This window comes from Podarcis cretensis (assembly GCF_951804945.1).
Source record: "Podarcis cretensis genome assembly, chromosome: 1".
Classification (NCBI taxonomy): domain Eukaryota; kingdom Metazoa; phylum Chordata; class Lepidosauria; order Squamata; family Lacertidae; genus Podarcis; species Podarcis cretensis.
This window is the reverse complement of record NC_137170.1, coordinates 69503762-69525896: the sequence shown is the minus strand read 5'-3', so window position 1 is coordinate 69525896 and position 22135 is coordinate 69503762. Positions and strand designations below refer to the sequence as shown.

Below are 22135 nucleotides of genomic sequence, written 5' to 3'. Positions count from 1 at the left end.
TTCCAGCCAGGCTAAAACACTCAAGAAAGCACTAAGCAGGTGCAAGTGGGGGCTGTAGCCTGGGGATGGGGGCCTTGTTTGAGGATATCATTGAGGGCAAGATGGAGATGACTTGATGGGGGGGGGCACATTCAGTTCCTTGGCCTGAGATTCCCCAGGCCTGCTGTACTGTGTATACTGTTTTAAGCTGGTTTCTAGATCTCTAGAAGGAAGCATGTTTTCCTTGTTCTGCTGCAGCCCCACCCTTTCAGTTTGAAGCTTAACTTCTCTAATTGCCTCCTACCACCGTATGCAGAGGCATGTGGGACAAAGCCATTTATGTGGCCAATCATCTGAGTCCAATTAGCTTGGGATCCTTCTTGTCACAGAGATCAGGAAGTGACTAGTTACACTGCTTGAGACGCTTTCTGGTGACTAGTGGTCTGTCTGAACAGGAAACATACTGCAAGAAGCTTAAGGCATGGGGACTATAAATAGTGCATGTTTTGATAATGGTTTTCTTTCGGGACAACACATTTTACAGCCTATTGGCAAGAACTCTTGCAAAAAAATAGGTCATGACTGGGAAAGAGAGACCAGAATTTCTCTGAGAAGAAAATAGAAGGAAGCTTTCCTTTCAGCTCATTAAGATAGCCATATTAACTTCCAGGAACACAGTAATAAATGCTTGATTTTAAGAGCAATTTATTTTGGCAGCTGATCTCTTCCCCTGCCCCCTGAGCTTCTGTTAAAGAATTCCAGGAAGATATTTTTGAAGCCCATCCTTTTTTGGGGTTATCCAAGATCCTATTGAAGTAATATGCAATGTATTATAAACTGGTTCACAGATGCTAATTTTTGTTTACCATGTACATGGGCAGTATCACTCCTACCAGGACCCTTCAGAATTATAATATTATCTGGTGCCACTTAATTCCATTATATAAGCAAGCAATACTTCCTCCTGCTGACCATTGCTAGGGTGAGACAATTGTACAGAGGAAGACATTTGACATAAAGAGTTTCAGCACATTCAGAGCAATGAGGAAAGCTGTACTTTTGAAAATCCTCTCTTCTAGAAAATGATTTAAGGTACATGACTTCTGACCTTCATCACTAGTGATCACGCAACCAACTGGTCCAGGTAAGGTACTGGCAACAGGTTGACAGGCATGCCTTGGTCTTTGTCAATTATGAATATTTGCCAATGCCTTTTGTTCCCTGCAAGTGGCACAATCTTATGGGGCTGTGAGAAAATGGAGACACAGTTAGCCCTCCATTTACCTACTGCTAAAGCAAGAATCTCAATAGGGTGACTGTCCTGCAAATGTGGAAAGTCTTCCTTTGAGCCAGGGCACCATCCTTGAATATTTTAGCACAGTTCTGAAATCTCTCTTAGGTGTAAGAGCTGAGCCACAATATATTAAATGTACCTTTTAATAAAAGATGATTCTGAGGATATGCTGAGTGTTATTTCTGCCCCCAAATCTTACCTCTATTGCTCACAATTAGAATTAGAAACATTTATAGTCTGCCTTTTGAAATATTGTTGAGTTGATTGATGTGTCTGGCCACAACTTAATTTAAAAAACAACCATCATACAATGAACTAAAAACAACAAAATAAACAACACAGTGGGTAACCAGCAGAAAAGAAAATTCTATTTATATTTCTTCAAAAATAACGGGGGGGGGGGGGGACTAGCCTGTGGCAAACATTTGACTCATTTTCTGTATATGTGAATCTGTAATAAAATGTAATCAGAAAACTTTGGATGGGACTGGCAATAGTCCTAAATAAATAAATAAGACGGGATGGGGTTTTTTTGGTAACTCAATCTGTAACCTTGTTTAAGTATGCCCCCCCTCCCCCAAATAACAATATTGGAGTAGACGGCATACTCCTCCCAAAAAGTTATGCCAAAAAAAAAATCATCTTTTTCTTCCAAAGCACACAAAGACTTGACACATTTCCATGGTGATATAACATCACTTGCTGAGGACAGCTTGGATGGCCAGATATCCCATATTTGGAAATATCTTTTGTCTTGTTTCCTCACACCACCGCTGTACAAAATGCAAGTCACAATTGGAAAGGCACCACAGTTCCCCAGCCCATGTTGTCCCTAATTTAATCTGGCAGCCTGAGACACTAATACACATGGATTTAAAAGAGTGCTTCAAATCTAAATGGGTATTTTTGTAACACTTAGAAAAACAATTTTAGCTTTGAAATTGAAATTGCAGTTCTCAAAACTCACGATTGTTTTTATTCATTGGAGCTTGAAAGGATTACTCCCTTTGTTTGATGTTGTGGAATTTATCTATATAGATCAGGGGTAGGCAACCTAAGGCCCAGGGGCTGGATGCGGCCCAATCACCTTCTCAATCAGGCCCACGGACGGTCCAGGAATCAGCGTGTTTTTACATGAGTAGAATGTGTCCTTTAATTTAAAATGCATCTCTGGGTTATTTGTGGGGCCTGCCTGGTGTTTTTACATGAGTAGAATGTGTGCTTTTATTTAGAATGCATCTCTGGGTTATTTGTGGGGCATAGAAATTCGTTCATTTTCCCCCCTTCAAAATATAGTCCGGCCCACCACATGGTTTGAGGGATGGTGGACCAGCCTACGGCTGAAAAAGGTTGCTGATGCCTGATATAGATAAATCCAGTACCATCCCGTTTGCAATTCAAGCACAAGGGTTAGACGAGGCTGGCCACTCCATGAGGACTCATGCCAAGCCATAGTCTGTCTCGGTGTTACGTGTAAATCAGGCCATTTTTTAAAGATAAATATTGTTGTAAGATGCCAGGGGTTTCAGGCACTTACCCAGGGTTCAGTTTCCTACAACCCGAGCCTACAATGGAGAGGCTCAAGAATCAACACACCCAACTCTGGCCTTTGTCCTTCTAACTAACAGCTAGTTGAGAAAGCAGGGGCGCACCCATTTGCCATCTGACATGGAGCCATTTCCTTTGTTACCTTCACTACCCATACTTTAGGGGAGCACCACCTCACCAAGAAGCTGGCCTAGCTATTTCAGCAATTGAATCCTAGCTGGATCCAGCAATTAGAAAAGGATTTAGGCATACAGCCTAATCCCCCTGCCCCCAGCATGCAAAAACCCCCTCACAATATGCTGATTGTTGTGGCTATCGAATAAACAGAAATGTCCTTTCCAAATGGCTGGGTTTATGCATCTACTTAAACATTATCTGTTTAGGTTCACAATGAAACGTACATGTTGGCTCATGTTATTACTATAAACTGGATGAATTCCAACTCTTTTAGTATCTAGTAGCTCTAGAAATCACGAAGCAGAAGCTCACCCTTGTTTAATAATGGATTAAATAAGGAAGTTGAAATGAAAAGAAAACATTGTAAGATGAAACAACCTTGGTTAGAAATACTGAAAAGGGTTGATTAAAAGTAATCCTATACATGTCACTCACAAGCAAGTCCCACTGAGTTCACTGTGGGACTTACTTTTTTGCAGAGATCACATGCACACCTTGCAACATGATCAGTGTGCTCTAGGCTTGTGGGGTATCTGTATGATATAGCCATGACCACATGTAAAACAATTTCTGCCCTAGTTCTCTACCCATAGGGCACTCAGCACAGCTTCACAGTATAAGAAAAACAATACAAATAAAAAAAGTAAGAGAACAAATATCAAACTACCAGAAGCAGCAATCTAAAATACAAACACTGGCAGCAGTAACACTTAAAACATTAAAAAATGGGTTTTCTCTCTCTTTCAGGTCTGTGGTGACACTCCAGAAAAAAAAAATGCCCTGTATATTGAGGTCATTTGCTTAACAGCTCAAGAGCTCACACATCAGCAGAGTTTATCATAAGGAGTTTTTCTCATAGACACTGTATCCCACTGGAAGGAAGGTTTTGGATCTGATTACCTGGGAAAGGACCATCTAACTGTCCCAGGTATCCCGTTTACTTCTGTGACATGGGATTGGGCCATGATGAAGTGGCCCCCACCTTGATAAGGCATGAGTGTGGATGAATTTTCATCATTTTGTATTCCTGACCCCTCCCAATCTTTCTGTGACTCACTGGCAGTCTCAGTGATTAATCTAAGATTATTCATGCAGCTCAATCTCAATGATTAATCTAATCTTATTCATGTAGCTGCAAGTGGGGGGACGTGGCACAGTTGATGCAGGCAGCATACCTAACTTAGAACTCGGCTGCTATTTATTAGCTGAGGAAGAAAGTCCATGGAAGGAATTCAGCATAGTGCTATGGCAATCGTTCTGTCAGCACAATCATTTTGGCTTGCTAGATGGGACAATCTCCCCTCTCTCCTCCCCCTGTGGGGCTGTTCTGGAGGTTCTCCTGATTCTCCCCAGAGCCAGTTCAGGGGGAGGGGGAGGAGAGGGGTGAAACCCTGTTATGCTAGCAGGGCAGGACTTTCTCTGAGCGGGACTTGTTGGCCGAATTCCGCCACGTCCCTTGATGGCAAAGGCAGGGAACCTCAGGCCCGGCCTGTCAGGCTTCTGTATCTGACCCTCATAACTCTCCTCAGGCCACACCCCTCACTGCCTCTGCTTCCCACCCTGAGTGTTTTTGCCTGGCTGGAATGTGTCCTTTATGTTATTTTCACTAATACAGTGGTACCTCAGGTTACATACACTTCAGGTTACATACACTTCAGGTTACACACTCCGCTAACCCAGAAATAGTGCTTCAGGTTAAGAACTTTACTTCAGGATGAGAACAGAAATCGTGCTCCGGCGGCGCGGCGCCAGCAGGAGGCCCCATTAGCTAAAGTGGTGCTTCAGGTTAAGAACATAGAATCATAGAATCATAGAATCATAGAGTTGGAAGAGACCACAAGGGCCATCGAGTCCAACCCCCTGCCAAGCAGGAAACACCATCAGAGCACTCCTGACATATGGTTGTCAAGCCTCTGCTTAAAGACCTCCAAAGAAGGAGACTCCACCACACTCCTTGGCAGCAAATTCCACTGTCGAACAGCTCTTACTGTCAGGAAGTTCTTCCTAATGTTTAGGTGGAATCTTTTTTCTTGTAGTTTGGAACCATTGCTCCGTGTCCGCTTCTCTGGAGCAGCAGAAAACAACCTTTCTCCCTCCTCTATGTGACATCCTTTTATATATTTGAACATGGCTATCATATCACCCCTTAACCTCCTCTTCTCCAGGCTAAACATGCCCAGCTCCCTTAGCCGTTCTTCATAAGGCATCGTTTCCAGGCCTTTGACCATTTTGGTTGCCCTCCTCTGGACACGTTCCAGTTTGTCAGTGTCCTTCTTGAACTGTGGTGCCCAGAACTGGACACAGTACTCCAGGTGAGGTCTGACCAGAGCAGAATACAGTGGCACTATTACTTCCCTTGATCTAGATGCAATACTCCTATTGATGCAGCCCAGAATTGCATTGGCTTTTTTAGCTGCCGCGTCACACTGTTGGCTCATGTCAAGTTTGTGGTCAACCAAGACTCCTAGATCCTTTTCACATGTACTGCTCTCAAGCCAAGTGTCACCCATCTTGTATTTGTGCCTCTCATTTTTTTTGCCCAAGTGCAATACTTTACATTTCTCCCTATTAAAATTCATCTTGTTTGTTTTAGCCCAGTTCTCTAATCTGTCAAGGTCGTTTTGAAGTGTGATCCTGTCCTCTGGGGTGTTAGCCACCCCTCCCAGTTTGGTGTCATCTGCAAATTTGATCAGGATGCCCTTGAGTCCATCATCCAAGTCGTTGATAAAGATGGTGAATAAGACCGGGCCCAAGACAGAACCCTGTGGCACCCCACTAGTCACTCTTCTCCAGGATGAAGAGGAACCATTGATGAGCACCCTTTGGGTTTGGTCAGTCAGCCAGTTACAAATCCACTGAGTGGTAGCATAGTCAAGTCCGCATTTTACCAGCTTCTTTACAAGAATATCATGGGGCACCTTGTCAAATGCCTTGCTGAAATCAAGGTAGGCTACATCCACTGCGTTCCCTTCATCTACCAGGCTTGTAATTCTGTCAAAAAACGAGAGCAGGTTAGTCTGACACGACTTATTTTTCAGAAATCCATGCTGACTTTTTCAGGTTAAGTACGGACCTCCGGAACGAATTAAGTACTTAACCAGAGGTACCACTGTATATGCATAACGTGATTGGAGAACTACACTGCAAAATTCAGCAAACTGCAACTTTCGAAGGACGGCTATATTTCAGTTTGTATATTTTATTTTATTTTAGGGATGTGTGAATTAAATGCTAACTGATTTCAGTTTCTCTCCCATCCCTAGCAGTCAGCAGGTGTAATCACTTTGAGGCATGTACCTTTGAATGATACAGAATTGGAGACTAAGGGGGATGGCTCCACCTGCTTTCCACATAATGCTGTGCCCCTTTCAGCCCCAAAGAAGGCTAACTGCCCAATCCTAATGGTATTTACTTGGATTGATTTCAGTAAGACTCACTTCCAAGTTTTCAAGAACTTTCAAGAACGCTTTAAAAAACTTCAGACTGAAAACATGGTTTGAGGAATGTTCTGTTTGCAACTGTTTCAGCTATAATATTGTCATAATAGTCTAAAATATTATCCTAAGTATGGGATAAGCTACACATGAGGTAAGGAGTTAAGTTCAGGTCATTAAGAGTATGAAGTTTAACAGGTCAGGCTTCGAGCTAAGTTTGAAATAACCCTGAAGGGCACTTTTAATAGATTCCAGGAGTGTAAATAATACAGTGATAATTCAGCCAACTAATATACTAAGTTCCTACTCTAGGGTTTCATCTGGGAATGCAGCAGTTGCCTGACAGCTTAATTTTCAGCTGTTGCAAAAACAAACCCAAACCCAAATTCACTTGTTGCACTTTTGGGTTTTCCACACAGCCCACTGTTATGACCATTCTGGCAAGCTCAGAGTATCTTGGGTTCCCCTTTTGCTGGACATCTCTTATGGAATGGGATCCTAGTTCATTGGTTACTGAAATCTGAGACAGTAAGCACAAGAATTATAGAGAGATGTGAGGCACTTTGTTGACAAATTTTCAGAGTCTTGCAATGCAACTTGCCTCTGCGGAGACCAATGTTCAGCTATCTTAGCCTATTAACAGCTACATGATATATGTAACATTGTTTCCGCTGTTCTCACAAAACAATCAGATAATCGTAAGCTCAACTATTACAAACTCTGTGAAAGATCTAAGGCAGGACATAGGACAGTTTTTAAAATGTTTATTCTTGCAAGCAACAGCCTGTATTTCAAGTTCTTTTATAGCCCTGACAGGCAAGAAAGAGAAGAATTACTTTAGGATGCTACTCTAGGATGTTACTTACTTGTCATTTCCTTTCAGAGAATATACAGCTGGGGGGAACCTGGTCACGTGGAAAGTTTTTACCACTCATCAACAAGTGATATCGATATATTGCCCAGGCCTATAAGTCACCTGCTGTTAGCTGACTTTCTGAGCCCATCTACAGTGGTACCTAGGGTTACATATGCTTCAGGTTACATACGCTTCAGATTACAGACTCCGCTAACCCAGAAACCCAGTTCTTAACCCAGGTTAAGAACTTTGCTTCAGGATGAGAACAGAAATTGTGCTCCGGTGGCGCAGCAACAGCAGGAGGCCCCATTAGCTAAAGTGGTCTTCAGGTTAAGAACAGTTTCAGGTTAAGTATGGACCTCCGCAACAAATTAAGTACTTAACCCGAGGTACCACTGTACTTTGAAATTTTATGTGAATTGTTATATTCGCCTTACTTTTGCCAGGCAGGTGAGAAATTCCAGGTTTTTCTTTTGAAGGGTATCACTGATTGTGTGTAATACTATATTTGCATGAATTTCAAATATACAGTTGAGCACAAGTAGAAGCACAGATTAATTGGGCCATCAGCTTGGCCTGGCCCACCCATGAGGCAGGGTGAAGCAGTCGCCCCGGGTGGCAGAAGCCCCTAAGGCAGCAACTCGAGGGCACCCTGCCGACCCTACTGCCTGTGCTTCTGGCAGAGAAACAGGGCTGGCAGTGATCTCACCAAAGTCTCACGCGATCTCACAGAGTGCACGAGGTCTTGTTGGAAATCAGCTGATGCCAGTACTACTTCTCCGCCAGAGGTGGTGGGGTGGGTGATGCTGCAGTAGCAGGGTGGGAAAGCACTTTCCCATTTTGCCTCAAGTGGTGAAAAGGAACGCGCTGGCCCTGTCAAGAGCCAAGTCCACTGCCCCCACACCAGATCTCCTTGGAGATGTTCAGTGCCTTAAGATACTTACAGAACCCAGTCTTAGTGCTCTCTCTCTTGCTCTCTCTTTGATGCAAAATGGCAGTTTCCCGCTTTGTTTTTTTCACAGACACCTAGGTAACAGCACCCCTGGTGGCGGGAGGAGGCATACACTTTAGCCAAAATGGTTCTCACTTTCCAGAGGAATGTCCAGCTATTTCCTGGTTGATGTGGGAAACTATTAGCTATCATTTCTCTAACAGAGGCTTAACCAGGCTATTAAAGAAGTACTTCAGACTCTGTAAGCTCTTTCTTGTCTTGCTGCTTCCTCCCCTATTTTGCAGTACAATCTTTGTGGGTAGGTGTTGCAGGAGGCCCTTAAGAGTCTCGTTGAAAGTCATTGTTTTTTAGACAGGCTACTTATCTAGCTGTGACAGTTTCACAGTCCAAACTCTGAGTTCTTTTGGAGCTGGGACAGAAGTTTATAGAGAAATCCGCAGAAACTTCCTATGGACCCAAATCCTTATAAATCAGACTTGTTCAGGAAATTTATTGTTTTTTTGTTTAAATCTTTATTTCCTTTTCTGTATCTCTTGAAGAAATACCCATCATGTTGTCTATCAGGGCTAAGCTCAAGTTAATAATCTGATATGAAACAGGAACCTACTGTAACATAAGGGGGTCAGAGTTGAAGGACAGAATTGAAGTCAAAACCCAAAAGCAAATCAGGAGGTAGGATAACAGAGCATATCAGAACCAAAAGCTACAGCAGAGGCAACCAGCAGAGGTAATCTGGCCAGTGTGGACAATGGGAGGGATGGTGGGAGTTGCACTCCAACATCTGGAGAGCAGCACATGGGCTATCCCTAGCTATAGGGACACACACAAACTTGGGAAGACCATGTCCATCAGCCAAAGTGTAACAGCAACTGGAAGGCCTCGATAGCAAGATTGGGTGGGTAGAGGAACTGTACATAGATTCAAATACTACCAGTAAACTGGGACAACAAGCTTCTGAAATGTGCTGTTTACTTACATTGCCTTGATTTACTCTTTCCTAACTCCTCTGCTGAGTCCTGACTGCCATCAATATGATGTTCCACTGAAACTGCCCTTACTAAATTGTTTATTGATCTCACTTCATTCTCATCCACCTTTCTGGTACCTTTCTTACAGTTACCTTCTCCTCCTTGATCCCATCTATCCCTTAGGCTTCTAGGGCTCTTATCTCAACACACTGTCTTGTTATTTAGCAGCTTAGTCATTCAAATACAGGAAACCACACACCCCAACCTCCCCAGACTTCTCCCTCCCAGTTGGTTTAGTTCAAAGTTCTTCTCTGGACCCTGTGCAATTCTCACTGTATATACTGTCATGGGTACTGTCATTTCACTTTTCCCTGTATAAGATTTCTAAACTGTGCCACCTTCTTTCCAGTTCCTTGGCTAAAGCAACAGTACAGTTCTGGATGCCTTGATTTCTGCAACATTCTTCTGCCTCCCCTTCTCTCAAGCCTCTCACCTCTGTCTGAAACTCTGCTGTTATAATAATTCATCTATTGCCAATTGGACCAGGTGACACAATACCACTTCTCAAATGGCCACATCCCTCTTTTCTGCCCAGCTTATTTGCCCTGTCCAGCTTTGAAGGGTTCAATGGCCCACCTTATATCTCTGCTATTATTTCTCATCATGCTCCTACCTTGGACCTTTGTGCCTCCAGCTCTCCTTCTTGTAACCATACCTAAGTCTCCTGCCCCCTTAACCATTCTTCCTTGCTGCCATCCCAAAAACAACTTACTTCTTTCCACTCCTTCCTCAGAATGCAACATTTAAAATCAACAGCACACTAAGAGTGATACAAACTAATAAAGTTAAATAATAATAATAATAATAATAATAATAATAATAATAATAATTTATTATTTATACCCCGCCCATCTGGCTGAGTTTCCCCAGCCACTCTGGGCGGCTCCCAATCAAGTATTAAAAACAATACAGCGTTAAATATTAAAAACTTTCCTGAACAGGGCTGCCTTCAGATGTCTTTTAAAGATAGGATAGCTACTTATTTCCTTCACATCTGAAGGGAGGGTGTTCCACAGGGTGGGCGCCACTACCGAGAAGGCCCTCTGTCTGGTTCCCTGTAACCTTACTTCTCGCAATGAGGGAACCGCCAGAAGGCTCTCGGCGCTGGATCTCAGTGTCCGGGCTGAACAATGGGAGTGGATACGCTCCTTTAGGTATACAGGACCGAGGCCGTTTAGGGCTTTAAAGGTCAGCACCAACACTTTGAATTGTGCTCGGAAACGTACTGGGAGCCAATGCAGATCTCTCAGAACCAGTGTTATGTGGTCCTGGCTTTGGTTTGATTTTCTAGTTTGCAGGGAACTTATGTGCCTCTATGGCTGTGACTATCTTGTTTTGGATTCAACTTTGTAATATTTCAGAATAAAATGAATATAAGAGACGGTGATTTGTTAAATACAACTTATCTTGCAAAAGTGACCTTGATTCCTGTGCACACAATTGGTTATTTCTGTCTGGAAGTGATATTGAATACGAATGCTTCTAATCTATTTCTAGGAAGAGATAATATGAAACATTCCACAAATAGCTGGATAATTTTATCACCTGTTTCTCAGCACTGTCCACAATGAAAGCAAGATATGGATGATCACAGTAAACAACTTTGTTTCAGAGACTAGTTAACATTACTAAGCGGAAACAATGTCCTTAAATTTCATGTGACTTACAAAAAGCAAGAACTCCAAATCAAGAACATAGAGATTGGAGATGTCATTGTAACTAGTGCAGGGTACACCTAATAAATACATTTCACTGCAACACGAGAACAACACTAATGCTGAACAAAGGTTTGTTGTGACCCTTGTTTTCTCAGTATGATTATATAAGTTGGACTGATTTCTGTCACAAAGTTTTTTGGGCCATTCAAGCAATGCTATTTCAAATTCAAATAGACCCCCCCCCCACTTTCATTTCAACTCTACTATCCATGTCCCAGCAAAGCAAATGTTAGTGGAAGTTAATTATGATGGATTACACTTATGATTATTTGCCGTGTGGTAAGCAAGCTAGCTTTGCCTTAATGTTTTTCAAGCTGCAATTGTAAATACACATATATTTAAATGAATTTATATATGGCTGATAGACCTTCTACTCCCTAAGTACCCTTTTAGACTTTGATGGAACATCTGTGGAATTAGACTTACACCATAATTGTGTACATGCCTCCTTAGAATTCCCAAAGAGTTCCTGTTTGGGCTTACTTTCTGAGTTACTTTCGGCAAAAGCCCATCTTCCAGAATGTCTATTTAATAATGGCATACAGTGGGACATGTATATCATCTTTGATCCAAACCTAAAGTGCTAGTGCCCAGATATGGTTACAGATAAACGATTCCCATTTAAGACTATGGTCTTATGCACACCTCCTTGGGAACAAACCCATTGCATTCAATGAGATTTCCTCCAGAATAAAAATGCATCAAGTTAGGCTGCACAATTGCAGCTCCTAACCACATTTATTAGTTAGCAGGGATCTATGCACTCCCTACATTTAAAGCACACCACTTCCCCACAAGAATCCTGGGCACTGTGGTTTACCCCCTAAAGGGTACACTACAATTCTCAGCATCCTTAACAAAGTCATATGCTTTCAATATGCTTTTAAATGCATGGTGTGGATGCAGCTGAGCCAGTTTATACATTTAACAGAATCAAGTAACAAAGCTTTTCCAGGACTGTACCACAGGCTACAGGTGGGAGATTATGTCTAAAACATAAGAGCAAACTACTAGGGATCATGGGGGTTTTGGCCCCCACAATAAAATATTTGAAGGGGCCAGGCCTCCACAAAGTTGATAGGCATTCCCATTCAGATAGTGTGTGTACACTGTCATGTGATCAATTATGCAGGGTGGGGCTTACCTGGCCCCCCACAATATTTTATTCAAGATGGCATGCCTGGTCTGAACCTTGAGGTGGGTATGTATAGAAAACTAGCTTGTCAGGGGTTTGGCCCCTGATATGTTGATTTATGGAGAAGCTGAAAAATTCAATCACGGGTCTGTAGGCTGAAGTGCTACAATCCATGAAAACATTTTCTGGATGCATAAAGCATAGCTGTCAACTATTCCCTTTTCTTGCGAGGAATCCTATTTGGAATAAGGGAATTTCCCTTAAAAAACGGGAAACGTTGACAGCTATGCCATAAAGTGGCCCCAATACACTCAATGTCTAAGAAGGTACCACATAGTTCAGTGACACAGGACATACAGTATCTTGCATGCAGAACGACTCAGGTCCAATCCATGGCCTCTCCAGGTTCTCCTGGAAAATATCCCTGCCTGGAACCGGGAAGACAAGTCAGCTAGATCCCTGGTTCCCAACGTGGGCAGTAGCGCCCCCTGGAGGGCGGTAAGAGGCAAGGAGGCAGCAGGGTAGGTGTAAATGAATACTACCAGACTTTGAAAAGCTGGTATCGCTGGATCAAGTTCATCAGTTGGATTTTGACTACGTGCGCAATTAATGAAGACTTAGTGGGTCGTGCAAACCGCTGTTCTAAATAATGCTTTGGATCGAGTGCAGCAGAGTTAAGGGGGGCTCTGGGGATGAGTTCATGGAAGCGAGAGGGCGGCGCTGGCCCGAAAAAATTACATGGGCCAGATGGCCCAATGGCCTAACTCGGTGTAAGGGAGCCTTTTCTATTTTCTGCCTTTCACAGGCTTAGGGTTGCGCTCTTCCACCAGTCCAAGCCCTCCTTCCGGCGAATACTGAGAGAAGTCTCAAGCCCTCCTCGAGAGAGAGAGAGAGAGAGAGAGAGAGAGAGAGCAATAAAAAAGGAAGCCGCCTCAGCTCTCCCTGCTTTTGCTCCCACGTGCGAGCTCGCGCTGACAGGACTCCCTCAGGCCGCCTTCGGATTGGCCGAGGGAGAGCTCTCTCGCTCGCCTGGAGCCACGCCCAGCCGCAGCACTCTGGGCTCTGGCGAGCCAGACAGTCCCGGCAGCCAGTGCCGCGCGTATCGCCTCGCGCAAAGTCGCGCGCGCGCGCAAGGAGGGGAAGGCATGTGCGTGGCTCCCAGCGGAGCCCCCCGGGAAAGAAGCCGGAGCGCCGACGGCTTCTCCTGCCTCTGAGGGAACATGCTGAGCGGGGGCTCTCGGTAAGTCAACGGAGGGCGCGCGCGCGTTTGGCGCTTCGGTTCTTGCGTAAGGAGGTCTGGGCGCGCTTCCCGAGCGGAGGCGTCCCGGTTCCCGCGGCTGCGCCCTGCCCGGAGCCGCCGGCTCAGCCCTGGCTTCTCTGGGCAATTCTATCTCGCCTGCCCTTGGCCGCGGCGGAGCAGGTGGCGTTTGGTTCAGGACTCAGGCGCCCGGGAGCAGCGCTAAATAATTCACCCGGAGTGCGGATCTGATCTCCGCGCCGTTGCCTCGAGGAACCCCGGGAAGCCTCCGGCTGGGGAGAAAGGGATCTGGGCGTACAGTACTTGTTTCTTTAAAAAGAAAGGGCGGGCGAGGGGGAAAACACAGAACCGCTCGTCAAACAGATCAAAATGTGGCGCGTTGAAAGAAAGGAAGAAACAGGACGTGGAATAGGCAACCCCAAAGCCACATCCCTGGCAGAGGCGGAAATAAACGAAAATCCTGCTTGTGTGGGTGTTCGTTCTTTCTCGCTGTGTTACTCAGATGTGAACTATTTTGCACTCCGGCACCTTTTAGGGTCTCTTTCAATTCAGCTCCTGGGGCTTAAGAACAGGTGGCTTTCGAGACACACGCTCTGCTATAGCCTGCGCTGCTTGCACTTGCTTTTAAAACTAGGGGGAGATCCCGAGCTTTTTCGATATATATTAAAAAGATAAGTTTTTATAAGTTGATCAGAGCATTTAATTGTAGAGTTTTTCTTCCTTTCAGTTACTGATGAGGCTGGTTAGAGTATAAAGAGAGCAGGCAGTGTCGCAAAACCGATGGTTCCTCATATTTGTATTAGAGTTTTGGGTGGGTTGGGAGAGCCTGTGTACATTGTTTTCTCAGAAGTAAACCCTATTGAGCTCAGTAGTACTTACTCCCAGGTAACTGGGTGTAGCATTGCAACCCACCAGATCTGTTTTGGCATAAGTTTTGGAAGACTGCAGGCCACTGTGTCAGGTGGTGGAAGTGTTTTTGATTGGCAGGGTGTGTGTGTGTTTATGTGAATCATATACATGGAGGAAAAAATGCTAAACTTGGGGGTCATGTGGCAATTAAGTTGTGTTATGCAAGTCCCAAATCCTTATGTGACCGAAGACGTCCTGAAGTGTTAGTGGCACATTTCTTAGTGTCCTAAAAGTGACAGGTCATCCGAAGAGAGGTTTTAGAACCTAAAGGGAAAAATGAGGTGCGGTAGATGAGGAATGTAGATAGAAGCCGGCTGGGTGTGGACGGGAAGTCGGAGATTGTTTACAGACAGTTGCAAGCATGCTGTTCCCTGTTATGGGTGAAGAAGGAGAGCTTTAATAGTATACTAAGCCACAGAAGTGGGACATCCCTATAATAAAAATGTAAGCAAAACATTGCAAAGAGAATGGGCAGTGTAACTCTTCTGCTGCTCCAAGGAGAATGGCTTGTGTTAATACATGCTGCAAAGTCCATATAATCACCATCAATTAATAATACATTGAAGATGGAATAGTGGCTTGCAAGGTTCGAGAAACTGAACTTTAAAGGAATGTGATCAGCATTTCTGATGGCACTTGTTGATGCATTTGTGTGCTAGTCTTCCTATCAGCATGCTACTTGACCATGTGTGTGCCCTGCATAGTGTGAAATTGTGTGTCTATTTAAGGAGGTGTGTGCATATGCAGTTGGGGGCTGGAATTTGTCTTCACTGCACTACGAGTGTGGGGATTTGTGGATGGCTTTCTGCCCCTTTAAGAGGTGTACATACTCCAGCCACATATTGTTTTGTTTTTTCACCTATCTTCTGGTCTGTCGCATTCACATTTTACTCACAATTCGTTTGTTTCTCAATTAATCTGTACTTTAAAAAAACCCTCTTAAAGTAGTATTTTAAAATGTGTATTTAAATTCGCATTTTCCTTATCGTTAAGTTGCCAATAAACCACCACAATGTTCCTGTAAGTACAAAAGTTGGTGGATAGTTAAGTTCTGGTCTGCACCTTCATCTATGCAGTGTGGATCAGGTAATTTCTTACAGGAGCTCACACAGGTTGAGTTGCTTAAGAATTTGCACTTTGGACTCTACTCCTGTTCTCCTGACTTCAGAGTTTGTGTAGATATCTCCATTGCAAATATACCTTTGAATGAGTCTTTTGGTGGATAGTGGAAGGCTGAGCAGAAGTCGTGTTAAAAATTACTTTTTACTTTTTGAAATATGGCAACCCTTGATTGTTCTAGTGCTGCATCATTTAAAAAATATTGTTAGTATTTTGTGTCATGTTAATACTATCAGACTATACCTACCAATATTATTCATTCCATATACTGTGAAAAAAGCACAGATTAAGATCCTTAACAAAATCTGCAGCAGGTGGTATTTCCTTTATGCCTGCCAGTTACTTAAATAAGATCTGCTGACAGCCTTTTTTCCCTACTGAATAAGGTTAACAACAGCTGCTTGAGTAGGTGACTTTTTAAAATAGGCAAACCCACCTCCTTCCATGGCTCCTTGAAAGATTCATAGTAAAGTGGAGATAATTCTAAAAAGAGGCCTTTTTGTTTTGTTTTGTTTTGTTTTGTTTTGTTTTGTTTTGTTTTGTTTTGTTTTGTTTGTTTGAATGAATGATAATATTTGATGGTATTTTGTACCAATCTTTCCTCTTGGCACTGATGGCAGGAAGGTTTGCTCAATAATCTGCAGCAGTACTTAAATCTGTCACAATGCTTGCTCAACATCAGGCTTGTAAATATTTTGCAAGAATGTGATGCTATCACTGACTTGTGAAATTCAGTGCGAATGGGTCTCTCTGAATTCATTGGCTCTTCAATTCGTTCTCTCATGTTGGGCTTAATTAGATATGCTACCCCATTGCTATCTACCCTGGCTTTGGAGTGCCAGTGTTTGAAGTGTTCTTTATTATGTTGTTATATGTATTGTGTGTATTTAAACAGAGATTGTTTTGAAAAATGCAAAACAAAGGATCCTGGATATCTCTCCTGAGTGACACAGGTAGGTTGGAATCTTATCTTTAGATTCCAACTTAAATTTACCATTGGTAACTAACAGTCTGATACACCACCCAGTTAATTTAGGTTACAATTGTACAAGACTACAATTCCCACTGTGTGTGTGTGTGTGTGTGTGTGACTGATAAAATGGTTTTAAGTTCTAACTTTCACGCTGTTTAGGTGCTTTGTACCAGCAGAAACACATGGGCCATAGCTGTCGGTGTGCTCAAGAGCCACATACGGAATACTTGCATTGCATGCTAGTGCAGCAAAGTACGTAAACTATCTTTACAATTGGCATCCAGGCCAATAATCGCAGCCAAGAAGCAATTTGAGAGTGGAATTTGAATGACGTTCTCACCATTAGAGATGGCCACTTCAGGTCAGAGTTGAGAGAGTCATAGGAGCAGAAAACGTCTTGTTCCAATTATGAGTACTGTTGGCTATTTATTCCAGGGTTTTATATATTAAGGAATTGGTGTGGTACGAAATAACACAGTGGAGGGAAAAGGTGTCTTTCTCTTCTCTCTCCTTGTTTTCTACCAGCTCACTAGGGGCAAGCTTCTTAACCTGTTTGATCTGATTCCTGTATTTTTATATATGAAAATAAGACTTGCAAGGCTTGCTTGCCTGGGATGCTAAACCCTAATTAACGATGCAAAGTATTGCTCTCTCGATGAGAGAGGCTATGTAAGTGTCCTATTGCCCTTACAGGCTGAGTCACTTGGTAATTGCGCTGGAAAAGTGTCTTGTATGAAGAAACAAATTATAAACAATACTTATTCAAATTTATAAAAGCATAGCTATAGGCATTCATTGCAAAGCCCAGACGTACAGGTCTTCTTTCTTGCATTTGTTTTTGAATAGTAACTTTACTGAAGTAATGTTCCAGCCATGGCAAATACTGAGTTAAAAATTCTAAGAAATCTTTAACTTATGCAATTGCAGGATGCATATCTCTCACCATGAAGGAAGTACATGAGAAGGCATCAATAAATTGGGGCCTATCTTTCTTCTTGCCTGGAGTATGCATGCTGGATGCACTTCCTGGTACACTTCCTGCCTCCCTATCCAGCACTTCCTTTTCAATCCAGGGCTGCAACTGAGAATGCACTTGAGTTTGAGGAGGGAAACGAAGGCTCTTTGGGGCTCCACTGCAGTTTCTTTGTGTGCATGCAGCTGGGATCATAACAAGAAACATAGAGTCTACAGTGGGTAGCATCCAACTCAATCATACTCTGCACAGATCCGCTGAAATCAACATATCGAAGTGCACCGATTTCAGTGGGTCGACTCAGATGGGATTAGTGTTGAAATGTCAACATAGTTTCAGTTAATATTTAGAAAACATACCATACTTTTCTGTGTATAACACGCCCCCTTGTATAAGACGCCCCCTATGACTGAATGAACTTTATTACGGTCACAGACCAGGATAAAAAAAACAAAAACAACATATAAATAAAGCCCTGCCTCCCCGCCACAGGCCCCGCCCACGTACTGCAGCTCCGCCCACCCGACACCCGTCACGGCCAGCATGTTCCGCTTGCACGGGGCCCAGGCGAGCGGCGGCGCGGGGAACGCCTTGTCGTGTTTGGGGTTTGATTGCGCCACACGGAGCAAACCTTCGCCCAGTGCCAGCCCCATTCAGCCTTCCCGACCCTGCAAACCTGGCGCTGTGATTGAAAGCTTCGTGAAGACTTCTATTTTGGGGGACTCCAATTTTAGAAAATGGCCCAAAGTTGTTGAGCTTTTTGGGGGGAGGATTACCCTTACTTGCTGAGCTTTTTTGTGGGGGGGGGGATGCAGTTGCACCACAATCACTTGCATCTGCTACAAGCATCTACTCAAGCGCCAACAGTGGAAGTACATAGCAACCACAATTGCCCCCGCCACAGCCAATCCTCAGCCCTTGCCGCAGCCACCAATCACATTACAAATCGCCAATGACAATCTGCAGCTCGCGGCTGCAACCAATCACCAGTCACCCCTACCCACAACCCATATATAAGATGCCCCCAGTTTTTAATCCTTTTTTAGTAAAAAAAAACCCTTGCCTTATACACGGAAAACTACAGTACATTAGCAAAACTTAATTTACTGATAATTGTGGAAATTGTTAGTATCTGGATTCTCACAGAAGCCATGAAACAAATACAAGAAAGCTGTGATGGAGATGGATTGTGCTGTTGCTTGCTTCTGTATGCTGGATGCCTGTCATTGCAAGCCTCATGTTGTTAAAGAGTTATAACAAACAAACTTTCGAGGACACATATTTGATAAACAATGCAGAAATACTGTTTTCTTTAAACATAGCACATGTTCTTTAAATTATCATTTACAGGTAAAACACCATCCAGGATTGGTGTACACAAGCTGCATGTATCTAAAGTCAGCTATAACTGATAGCAGTTTTTGAAAATGAATATGCTTTTTTGTGAATAAAGTTTATGTCCCGTTCTTGATGGTGCTGGTGGTGCAGAAACCACCTTTAGGCAGCAACCCTATAGAACATGGGGTTTGTGCCAGGGGTGGCAGTTTGTGGCAGAGACCAAAGCGGGCAGAGCAACAGATACAGCTTTTGCTTTTGTGCAGCAGGTTGCATTTTAGCCATGTAAACACCAGTGACTTCTACTTATACCTCTGCACACACCCCTCTCCATCAAGAAGGCATTGTTGGAGTTCAAGGACGCATTCAAGCCTTAAGGCTAAGGCTCTGAAGAGGGTCTGGAGCAGGTGCTGGTGTGGTCTAGGGAAAGGGAGAGCGATCAGGAAGGCCACATTCTGGCCCCACACCTGAGGTTCCCTGCTTCCTATATATAACCAGTTAAGTTTCATGGAATGCAATGGAAGCAGGTGGGACGTTCTGCTGCAAGTACTGATTCAGGCCACAATCAGATAGCTGTGTGTTCTGGCAAATAGGACTACACCTCTCACCCCTCCCACACCATTTCTAGTGTAATCTTATCAAAGCGAAGTTTCCTGTAAGAAACAAATGAGAGAGTTAAAGCCAGATACATGGGGCATGGCCTTTTCAACTCTCGGAGTAAATCTGTTTATAATAAAATGGTTCTCTTAATCTACAACCGCTTTATCTAATGGAGTAAAGCTGAAAGCTTCATTTAAGCAGCCTGTTTGCTTGATCTTCTGCCCCCTGGTTCCTTATCTCCCCACTCGACTTTGGTGTTGCCATTCTTAACCAGAGAGAATGGCGTTGCATTGGGATGGGATCCCTGACTGGCTATAGGCATGGGAACATGAATAACATAACAAGTTTTACTGCCATAGTGTCCTTCAGATGCACATTAGGACTTCGGTTTGGTAGTCTTTTTATCCATCCTTTCTATTTGTGAGAACTGAAATTGGCGCATCACCACCCTGAAGAAAGGTGGTAACATTCGGGGCTTTTTAGGATAAAGTAAGGTGTGTGTGTGTGTGTGTGTGTGTGTGTAGGATTGTTCATGTTTGGAGAAAGTGGATAGGGAGAATAGATTGTTGGATGCTGAATGTTGGAAGATTCAGAACAGGCAAAATAAACCACTACTTCATACAGAAGCAGATAATTTTAGGGGAGGTAGCAGCAGCAGCGTTCACCTGACACCCTGGTTGCCAGGAAGTGGGGGGGGCGGCGGCGGAGTCAGCAGTGAGATCAGTGGAGTGCTGGATTTATTCTGCTGGTGCACTTGTGTGCTGTACCAGTCATGCTGCTATCTCACCCTTCTTCCTCTACCACCCAGTAAGTAGCAGCAACATGACCAAGCAGAGCTCAAGTGATAGCCCCCCCCCCCAACCAGAACCATATGATTCTGAGTACCATCTGCTGGGATTTCAAGTGGTGAGAGCTCGATGGCACTCGGGTTCTGCTTGTGGGCTTCCCATAGGCATTTGATTGACCACTGTAAGAACGAGATTTTGGACTAGGCGGGCCTTTGGGTCTGAACCAGCAGGGCTTGCTTGCCTTACCTTATTTTCTGATCATGCTGCATTCTTTCAATAATGGTGTGTTCACAAAGAGCACTGTTAAAATGTACCAGTTAGGGCTAGACAAAACCTACTTCTGCCGACTGAGGCAGAATGCTGATACAAATATCAATGACAAGACAAGGTCACTTGATGTTGTTCCTTTCCGTTGTGTGCAGGATTAGCAGTAGAATATGCCATATTTATCAGCATGGTTGTTAACAGCAGTTTCTGGTTCATGCTCAAGGGACTGCATTGCACCAATCCAGTCTTGAATAATAAATCTCTGTGTAGGGGGAAATGCAAAAAAAAGTCTTTATCATGTCAGTTTTGTCATATTTTTCACAAATAATGGTGATCATGGGTTCACTTAACACTTCTGTGTTGTCGTTGTTTTATCTGTGTAGGAACTGCCTTGAGTGAAGTAGCTCAGGCCAGCCCTGATGCTAGTTTTTGTACATACCTGTGGATATGCTCCTTTCTCTTAAATGATTTTCTTCACAAATAATGCTAATTTTGTGCAGCTTCAGGAACATATATGACTAAGTTACAGAGTACTAAAGAACATGAAGGAAACTTTATAGTTGGCCTGAGAAATAGCTGAATTATGGGACTGAAGTCAATTTGGAAACGAGAGGTTGAAATAGCCTGATTCTGCAGAGATATAAGTGTGTGTGTGTGTGTGAGAGAGAGAGAGAAACAAGCAAATTCTTTGGTTTTGTTAATTGAAGATAAACCCTTCTCAGACTTCTTAAACCTGCAGATTATTGCTTGGCTGTGCTGGTATAACACTTAAAGGAGCTTTTCTAGTTGTCTTTCAGCATTCATCTAGCACACTTTCAGTATGTTTGTCTATCTGATCATATTGAAACATCATGAACCCATTTTGAAATTTAAAGTTGGTACATAACTGTCAACTGATAATTTAAGTCTTCATTTTCTTAACTGATTAACGCATATAATAAGGCATTTGTGGGTTATTGCATGCATTGTATGCTTTGAAAACTTAACAACTTGTACACATACAGTTTTGTGTCACTCTAAATCCTTTTAGCAAGCAGATTGAATTTAACACAGCCTTTTGAAATAAGACCTTGTAATTGTTAGTTTGGAATAGTATTGTAGGTGTGTAAAGCTTTTCTTTGTGGGGCAAAAGTAACTTGCAGAAAATGTAGCTGGAGGTAAAGGGTTAAACCAGCATCATTCATAGATCCAGTATTTTGCCATCATTGTAGTTTAGTGCTTACTAGCAAAGAAGTGAAAAGCATTCTCTTAAGCCTTTGAAGATGTCCAGGTAGAGTGGTTAAAAATCTTCATTTACATATAACTAGCAGGAAGATCTCGATAATCCTGATTAATGACTGGGTGAGTCCATCTGTTAAAGAGAGTTATACCCTCCCTTCCCAATGCCATGATCTCAGTCTGCACACAAAGAGGATAGGACAACAGATGTGTTAGGAAGAATAGAGATTAAAAAGTTGCAGAATATGCATAAAATATAACAGTGCCTATTGATTAAATAGTTTTGATTGGCTGCTGAAGCTCCCTCATTCCGCTTTACCCTACAATATCCTCCTCTCAGTGGTGGGGCCATCAGCGACTCTTCCATGGATTTGTAAACCCAACTGCTACTTGCAAGTACTTTCTGCTGAAGTTCATTACAGAGGAATAAAGCTTGGACTCCACAGGTGTGTCTGTGAGAGTCATTTAGGGACAAAGTACAGTGAGGTCTGGGACCAGTTTTAAAAAAGGAACATTGCTTTGTTTTCTCTGGCCAATAAGAGCTGTATGCAGGGGAACAAGCACATAAGCCAGT

The 22135-nt window shown here is 43.2% G+C and overlaps 1 protein-coding gene and 1 long non-coding RNA gene across 11 annotated transcripts in view; both read left to right on the top strand.

Moving 5' to 3' along the window:
- Nucleotides 1-851: 851 nt before the first annotated feature.
- Nucleotides 852-7274, top strand: LOC307214544. Its single transcript, XR_013838202.1, has 3 exons — nt 852-1123; nt 3746-3926; nt 6262-7274. It is a non-coding gene; the product is annotated as an uncharacterized lncRNA (long non-coding RNA).
- Nucleotides 7275-13174: 5900 nt separating this feature from the next.
- MICAL2 (microtubule associated monooxygenase, calponin and LIM domain containing 2) overlaps nt 13175-22135 on the top strand; it is a 153305-nt gene continuing 144344 nt past the window's right edge. For 4 of the 10 annotated variants that reach the window (XM_079965563.1, XM_079965560.1, XM_079965558.1 and 1 more), the window contains exon 1: nt 13176-13361. The gene's annotated coding sequence lies outside the window, so the exon portion shown is untranslated. Of the gene's footprint in view, nt 13362-22135 lie in introns of all 10 variants that reach the window. The other 6 variants (XM_079965562.1, XM_079965561.1, XR_013835826.1 and 3 more) reach the window with 4 other exon arrangements.